This window comes from Hippopotamus amphibius, chromosome 1 (genome assembly GCF_030028045.1).
Source record: "Hippopotamus amphibius kiboko isolate mHipAmp2 chromosome 1, mHipAmp2.hap2, whole genome shotgun sequence".
Classification (NCBI taxonomy): domain Eukaryota; kingdom Metazoa; phylum Chordata; class Mammalia; order Artiodactyla; family Hippopotamidae; genus Hippopotamus; species Hippopotamus amphibius.
The window spans coordinates 9,227,721-9,236,509 of record NC_080186.1 but is presented as its reverse complement, the minus strand read 5'-3'; positions in this window follow the sequence as shown (position 1 = coordinate 9,236,509).

The window sequence follows — 8,789 nt, the reverse complement described above, 5'->3', positions numbered from 1 at the left end:
GTGTGAGTCCACCAGGGTGCTCCATAACAATGATGCTTGAATACAAACTAGATGAAGAGGAATGGCAAAGTCACTTCCTCTCGTCTGTCCACGCTGGCCTACCTTATTGAAACCACTTGTTCTGACTCGGTTAAAGAAAACAAAGAAGCAGGAGGGTCTTCACCTGGCCCATCAGGCAGGTGGCTGCCTTCAGTTACTCCAAATTTACCAACTGTGATATTGTGATTTATAAATAAATTTATTTATTTATTTATTTATTTATTTATTTATTTTTATTGGCTGCACTGGGTCTTCGTTGCTGCACACGGGCTTTCTCTAGTTGCTGCGAGCAGGGGCTACTCTTCATTGTGGTGCACAGGCTCTTCATTGTAGTGGTTTCTCTTGTTGTGGAGCACGGGCCCTAGGCGCGTGGGCTTCAATAGTTGCGGCACATTGGCTCAGCAGTTGTGGCTCACGGGCTCTAGAGCACAGGCTCAATAGTTAGGGTGCACGGCCTTAGTTGCTCCGTGGCATGTGGGATCTTCCCAGGGCAGGGCTCGAACTCGTGTCCCCTGCATTGGCAGGTGGATTCTTTACCACTGCACCACCTAGGAAGTCCGATATTGTGATTTATAATAAGAAATATATATTTGATCTTCATCCTCCACTCCTGGCTCACAACCCCTAAAAATCTTTGGAATTTCCCAAGTGATAAGATCAAAGGAGCATCTTTTGTTCAAATATTTGTTCTTGGGTCCTCACTTCTGAAATAGCTCCAGAGCCATGAGAGCAAAACCAATGTCTTATTAGTCATAGCAAAACCCTTTCAGCGACACCTAAGTTTATGTTAATAGGTGGCTTTTGGAAAGCCGCTAAGGGTGGGGGCTGGTTGCCAGGGGAATGAGCCATGTGATTAAAGGGTTGGAACCTTCAACCCCAAACCCTCACCTCTGGGTTGAGAAGAGGGGCTGGAGGTTGAATCAATCACCAATGGCCAGTGGTTCAAACAAGCATGCCTATTAATCAAACCTCCATAAAACCCCAAAAGGACAGGGTTCAGAGAGCTTCCAGGTTGCTGAACAAGTGGAGGTGCTGGGAAGGTGGAGCACCCAGAAAGAGCATGGAAGCCCCGGCCCCTTTCCACATAAATCTTGCCCTTTGCATCTCTTCTGCCTGGCTCTTCCTCAATCTCAGCTGTATCCTTTGTAATAACCTGGTAGCCTAATAAGTAAATTGTTTTCTGGAGTTCTATGAGCTGCTCTAGCAAATTAATCAAACCCAAGATGGTGGTCATATAAGAGGTCAGTCAGAAGCCCAGGTAACACGTGGACCTGTGATTGGTGTGTGAAATGAAGTCAGTCTTGTGGGAGTGAGCCCTTAACCTGTGAGATCTGGCTTGTCCACCAGGTAGACAGTATCAGAATTGAGTTACATTGTAGCACACCCAGCTGATATCACAGAATTGCTTGGTGTGTCTGGGAGGAAAAACAACCCACAGTGTCAGAAGTATTGAGAGAGGAAACACACAGGAAGAGTTTTCCTTTATGCCCTCTCACATCAAATCACCTGTTATTACCCCCACTGTATAGACAGGGAAACTGAACTGGGGATGGAACCTTAGGAAGCCCCTGCAGAGTGGATGCTTAGGAAATGTGCAGTGAGAGCTAAGCTGTTGAAGAGGAAAGTTAGAAACTTACACTCAGCTAAAAATAACTCCATGCTTGTTTTGCCTTTGTGAAATATGCTTGCTGCACCCAGAAAAACAGAAAAACAGGATGACCTAACAATCCAATGTAACTTTAAGATGTTTTGCTAAAAAATGGAATGTTCTGCACCTGCTCTTGTAAGTTTCGGTTTGGAAACTTCCATGCTTTGTAAACATGTGCACTATAAAAGTAAAGCTCACCCTGAGTTCAGGGCCCAGAAGTTTGGAGCGTTAGCTCATCTGGTGCCAGCGGCTTAATAAACCTGAGTTCTCCAACCCGCCGAGTGTGGTGCTTGGTTTCTCAATGGACTGACTTCTGCAACGTTTCTGGAGGCCCCAGTGAGATTCCAACCACGCCAGGCCCTTGAGCTGCTGGACCAGTGGCTTGGCCAAGTCAGAGTGTTTTTTATTTTTATTTTTTTTATTTTTTGGCACACGGGCTTAGTTGCTCCACGGCATGTGGGATCTTCCTGGAGTTGGGATCGAACCCATGACCTCTGCATTGGCAGGCGGATTCTTAACCACTGCGCCACCTAGGAAGCCCTTGGCCAAGTCAGAGTGAAGGAGCTCCGAGACGAATGAGGAGGCGTGTCCCCTGACGGTATTCTGGGTTCTCTTTCGGACTGGTGCTCTGACTCTCGGGACAGCCGGACCCCGACCAGACTCATCAGAGGAACGGACCAACTCACCAGCAATGGCCACAGGGTCAGGTAAGGCCCCGGGGCACTGAACCCAGTCAGGTCCTGTCTCCCGAGGGAAGAGGAGCTTGATCACCTCCTACAGTCTTCAGTAAGAAGATCACCAGTTAGACACCTTCCCAGAGCGGGGAGGCACTGTGATAAACTCTGGTCTGAATGTGTGTGTGAGTGAGTGCCCTGGTTCGTCCTCATTCCAGGGTGACTGTGTGGCTCCAAGGCCTTCGTGGCTACGGAGTCCGAGTGGGCCCTAACCTGCGGTTCCATGGTGACCTCATACGACTCAGGGTGGTGTCTGCCTCTGGGGGACCCAATCCCTCCCTGAGAGTCAGATCCAGGCCAGGAGTTTACACTGGTCTGCCAAAGAGGCACCTAAGTTCCCCACGGGGACATGGCCAGGCAGGCACCTGAATGGTCCTTTCTGAGGGGGCACCCACCCTTGTTTGTTTTTGCGACACCCACACAGGGTGGGATAGACGGGGTTGGGGGGGCAATTGATTACTGATTTGATTTAGCAATTGTGTATGTCCAAACAGCCCTTTTGCCTTAGGGCCCTCCGCCAAGATTATTTTCTTAAAATTGTGAGGCTCACTCTCCCCTTCCATTAGCTGACTCTTTGAGCCAACTTATTGAGAAATTAGGTTTTCCACAAAAGACTTGCCCCATTTGCCAGACAGATTTGTACCTCCCTCCCTCTTGGTCCCCTGGACCAGTCCATGCAGACCGGCACACTCTGACGTGTTCTTGTATACTTTCGAGTTCTCATTACGAGGCTGCTGTCCTCTGTCACCTTTCCTTCATAATCCCCTGATTCCCCCAAGGATTTAAGGCTCTTCGCTTAGGCGAGGAGTATGCATACTTGCTCCCTCTGCCTGCTCAGTGCCCACAAGTGGGTCAATCACCCCAGACCTCCTCCAGAGCCCCACCTGAAGTTATTCCTCCGCAAACCCCATTACAAGAGACCACCTCCTTACAGCCCTGTCTCCCTGAGACATATAACGATCAGGGCCATCTTTAAGGAGGCACATACTCGTGCTTTCTGGGAGTACTGGGCTTTCAAGGAGTAGCAACATCAGCACTACCTGGGTTATAAGGCCCTAAGACAAGGTAGACTACACTTGTCAACATGGGGGGAAGTTCCTCTAAGCTGACTGTTTTGGATTGTATGATAAAAAAAACTTTAAGAAAGGTTTTTCCGGAAACTATGGGGTTAAGATGACCTCAGGAAAGCTCTGCACCCTGTGCAAGATAGCATGGCCCACCTTTGGGGTGGGATGGCCCGTGGAGGGTACTCTAGACCTTCCTATGGTTAGAGCTGTGTCCTGAGTGGTGACAGGGACCCCCAGGCACCCAGACCAGTTTCCATACATAGATTCCTGGTTGCAAATTGCTGTTCAGCTGCCTCCTTGGGTTAGGTTCTGTGCAAATAGGCAGGGACAGTGTAGGATCCTCATGGCCCAACCAGCTCCGAGGACAAGCAAAGAAAAGCCCGCCAAGGTTATCCACCAAGAAGACCCTGAAGAAGAGCCCCCTGTGCCTCCACCCTATATGCCAGCTGCTCCACCAGTTCCCGTTCAGCCTCCTCACCCTCTACCAGACAGCCCTCCACCATCTGTGTCTCCACCGCCTCCAAATTCAGAGCGCCCTCCAAGCCCACGGTGACTTCCCTTGGCCAACCAACCAGTTGAAAAGCCCACAGCCCTGCAGATGCCCTTGCGAGAGGCCCGAGGCCCACCCCAGGTCAATGAGGACAGCTCCGTCAAGCCAGGATGCTCGGTCCTTTATTATCACCCTTCAGCACCACCGACCTTCTCAACTGGAAACACCACACCACATCCTATTCGGAGAAGCCACAAGCAATGATTGACCTCCTTGAGTCCATTTTTTACACCCACCAACCTACCTGGGACGATTGTTGCCGTCTCCTCCTGACTCTCTTCAACGCCGAGGAAGGCTGCTGGATCCTGTCAGAGGCATGGAAATGGCTCCAAGGGCAGGTGCCAGCTGGTACCGTAGATCGGGCAGCCTGGGCCCTGGGGGCTGCACCGGACAATCGACCTAACTGGGACTTCAACGCCCCAGACGAGAAGGACTCCCTTGATAAATACCGACAAGCCCTGCTGCAGGGTCTGAGGGCAAGAGCCAGAAAACCAACAACAGAAGTGCACCAAAAGCCAGATGAATCACCCATGGAGTTCTATGAGAGACTGTGTGAGGCATTCCGGGTGCATGCCCCTTTTGACCCTGAAGCATGGGAAAACGAATGCATGGTCAACACGGCGTTCATGGCCCAGTCTCACGCTGACATCCACTGTAAGCTTCAGAAGCTTGAGGGCTTTGCTGGAATGAATGCCACCCAGCTGCTGGAAGTCGCAAACAAGGTGTTTGTGAACCGCCACCAAGAAGCCCAAAAGGTGGCTGACAAGCACATGAAACAGAAGGTGTCCCTGCCGGCTACCACACTGGGGAACCCAGGTCCGGTGAAGCAGACTGCTTCCCCTTGGAAAGGGAAAGCCAAGAGGAGACCGCCACTACGTCGTGACCAGTGTGTCTATTGCATAGAGACTGGACACTGGAAGAATGAATGTCCCCATCACAGAGGGACAGCTGAAGGGTCAAAGAAGTTCAGTCAACCCAGCAGAGGAAGGTACCAGCCTGAGCCAACCATCCAAGACCTTATTGGCCTGGCCAGAGTGGGATCGGGATAGGGAGGACCAGGCTCCCTGATCCTGGGCTCCCGGGAGCCTATGGTCGCAATGAAAGTAGGTGGCCAATCGATGACTTTTATGGTGAATACTGGAGCTGAACACTCTGTGGTGACCATACCTGTGGCTCCCCTCACAGGTCGAACAGCAACAGGGGACAGGACTGCCCACTCATTCTGCAAGGCCCACTCATGTCAGCTAGGAGGCCACCTAGTGACTCATGAATTCCTGTACTTACCAGAGTGCCCCATTCCTTTGCTGGGCAGAGACTTGCTGACAAAGCTTGGGGCACAGATGACCTTTGACCCTGGGAAGCCTGCAAGCCTCACCCTGGGAGCAAACCAGCTCTGATAATGGCTGTGACCATGCCCAGGGAAGATGAATGGTGTCTCTATTCTTCAGAAAGAGAACAAACGAATCCAACTAGGCTGCTAAAAGAGTTCCCTGCTGTCTGGGCAGAAAAGGGGCCCCTAGGTTTAGCCAAAACCCATGCACCCATCGTGGTGGACCTGAGGCCAGGGGCCACTCCTATCAGGCAGCAGCAATATCCAGTACCACGAGAGGCACGTCTGGGAACTCAGGACCACATCCAACACCTGTGTGATGCTGGAATTCTGATCAAGTGTCAGTCTCCTTGGAACACTCCACGCCTACCAGTCAAGAAGCCTGGAGGGAACAGCTATCGCCCCTTGCAGGACCTCCGCACTGTCAACAATGCAGTGATCACCATCCATCCAGTGGTCCCAAACCCTTACACCCTCCTGAGCCTCTTACCCACCCAAGCAAGCTGGTTCACCTGCCTTGATCTCAAGGACGCCTTCTTTTGCCTCCGGCTATCACTAGCCAGCCAGCCCTTGTTTGCCTTTGAATGGGAAGACCCACACACCGGGAGAAAGACACAGCTGACTTGGTCCCAACTGCCACAAGGCTTCAAAAACTCACCTACTTTGTTTGGTGAAGCACTGGCTGCGGATCTTGCTGCCTTCCCTGGAGAAGCCTTGAACGGCACCCTACTCCAGTATGTAGATGACCTGTTGCTAGCCAGTCCCATCCAAGAGAACTGCTGGAAAGGCACCAAAGCCCTACTCTCCACCAGGGGGTACAAGGTGTCATGGAAAAAGGCACAGATCTGCAGACAGGAGGTCACATACCTTGGGTTTGTCATATCGAGAGGGCATCAGGCGCTCGGACATGAAAGGAAGCAAACCATCTGTTCAATACCTTGGCCAAACACCACGAAAGAGGTCCACGAGTTCCTTGGGGCTGCCGGATTCTGCCGGATCTGGATACCGGGCTTCTCTGAAACTGCCAAGCCGTTGTACGAGGCCACGGCAGGGTCTGGTAAGGACTGCCTAGAGTGGGGACCTAAACAAGAAAAAGCCTTCAAGGAGATAAAGAGACTCTTAACCAGTGCTCCAGCATTAGGTCTGCCGGATGTGACACGGGACTTTAACCTCTTTGTGCATGAGAAAAATCATACTGCACTGGGGGTCCTCACACAAACAGTTGGGCCATGGCAGAGCCTGGTCGCATATCTGTCCAAACGACTGGATCCTGTGACCGTGGGATGGCTGCCATGTCTCCAGGCATTAGCTGCTACAGTGGTCCTGGTCAGAGAAGCAGACAAGCTTACACTGGGACAGAATATAAATGTGAAAGTCCCCCAGGCTGTTACCACGCTGATGAACAGCCAGGGACAGAAATGGCTGACCAACACCAGAATGACTCACTGTCAAGGACTGCTCTGTAAAAACCCACGGGTCCACCTTGAGACTGTGTGGATGCTGAGTCCTGCCACCTTCTTGCCTACGGAGGCGGGAACCCCCAATCACGACTGTGAAGAGGTCCTGGATGAAATCTACTCAAGCAGGCCCGACCTGATGGACACTCCCCTCCAGAACCCAGAACTGGAACTGTTCACTGACGGAAGCAGTTTCAGCCAGAAAGGACAATGCAAAGCAGGCTATGCAATAACAACAACAGTTGAGATAATAAAGGCTGAGGCCTTGCCACAGGGGTGGTCGGCACAATGGGCTGAGCTGTGGGCGCTCATCCAGGCGCTGAGGCACGCCGAGGGAAAGCGAGTCAACATCTACACAGACTCAAGGTATGCCTTTGCTACTCTGCATGTTCATGGAGCCATCTGTAAAGAAAGGGGACTACTAACAGCAGGGGGGAGAAGGGATCAAAAACAGAGAAGAAATCCTTCAGCTGTTAGAGGTAATTTGGAAGCCTTCCCAGGTGGCAGTCATCCATTGCAAAGGCCACCAGAAAGGAACGGATCCAGTCAGCAAAGGAAATCAGTTGGCTGACCAGGTAGCCAAGGAGGCGGCCACCCAACCGAGTCCCACATTGGGTCCGGAGCCAATTTCTAAGGTCCTTTTGGCACCAGAATTGCCCCTGTCCCTGAGGTATACCAAAGAAGAAGATCAATGGGCTTTAGGTGAGGGAGGAACTAAAGGAAAAGAGGGCTGATGGAAGCTTCCAGACCAAAGACTCTTTGTCCCCAGTGCTATAGCAGTCCAGCTGGTGAAGCAACACCATGAGACAACTCACTTAGGGAAAACTGCACTAGAAAGTCTACTGAGCCGCTACTATTTCATTCCTAAGCTCCCAGCCCTGTGTGCCCAGATGAGTGCTAGGTGCGTGACTTGTGCACAAAACAATGCCAGCCAAAGACTAAGACCCAGCCCAGGGGTGTAGACAGTTGGGACATTGCCCTTTGAAGATTTAGAAGTGGACTTTACTGAAGTCAAGCCTTACTGAGGCTATAAGTATTTGCTTGTGATAGTCTGCACCTACTCGGGATGGGCTGAGGCCTACCCCACGCACACTGAACAGGCACGAGAGGTGGCCAAGGCCCTACTAAGAGACATAATCCCCAGATATGGGCTACCTCTCTCCATAGGGTCTGACAGCGGGACAGCGTTTTTGTCTGAGATGGTTCAGATTTTGTCCAAGACACTGGGAGTCAAATGGAAGCTCTACACCGCTTACAGACCACAAAGCTCAGGGAAAGTCGAGCACATGAATCAGACCCTTAAGACTACGTTAGCTAAGCTCTGTCAGGAGATCCAGATACCTTGGGGCGACATGCTACGCCTAGCCTTACTTCGAGCCCGATGCACCATGAGGTCCTCAGGCTATTCTCTCTTTGAGATCTTATGCGGGAGACCTCCTCCAGTGATAGGGAAGCTCAAGGGAGACCCCCAACAACTAGCAGACCTGGAGATGTCTCGACACCTCCAGGCCCTGGGAAAGGTCTTCTGCCGTATTACTCGAGAAACCTTAGGAAGGACTCCCATTCCCTTGGGCAATTGGGTTCATCCCTATCAGCCAGGAGATGAGGTATAGGTGAAAGACTGGAGGAAGGAACCACTTCAGCCAGTTTGGACTGGCCCTCATACGGTCGTCCTGGCAACCCCTACTGCTGTTAAAGTTACAGGAGTCACCCCGTGGATCCCCCACACCTGGGTGAAGAGAGCAGCACCTCTAGAAGGACGAGGGACCTGGACTGCCAAAGCTCACCCAAGCCAGCCGCTTCGGGTCTTCCCACGGAGACAACCAAGTCCCGTCTGAGATCTTCAGCCCTGCTCCAGTCACTCCAGGGCTGACTGGTCTTCACACAGCGGAAGCTTGAGGAATTCGACGAGGGACATCTGAGAGTCAGGGTTACGATGACACCCTGCCTTGTAGGGACTGGTT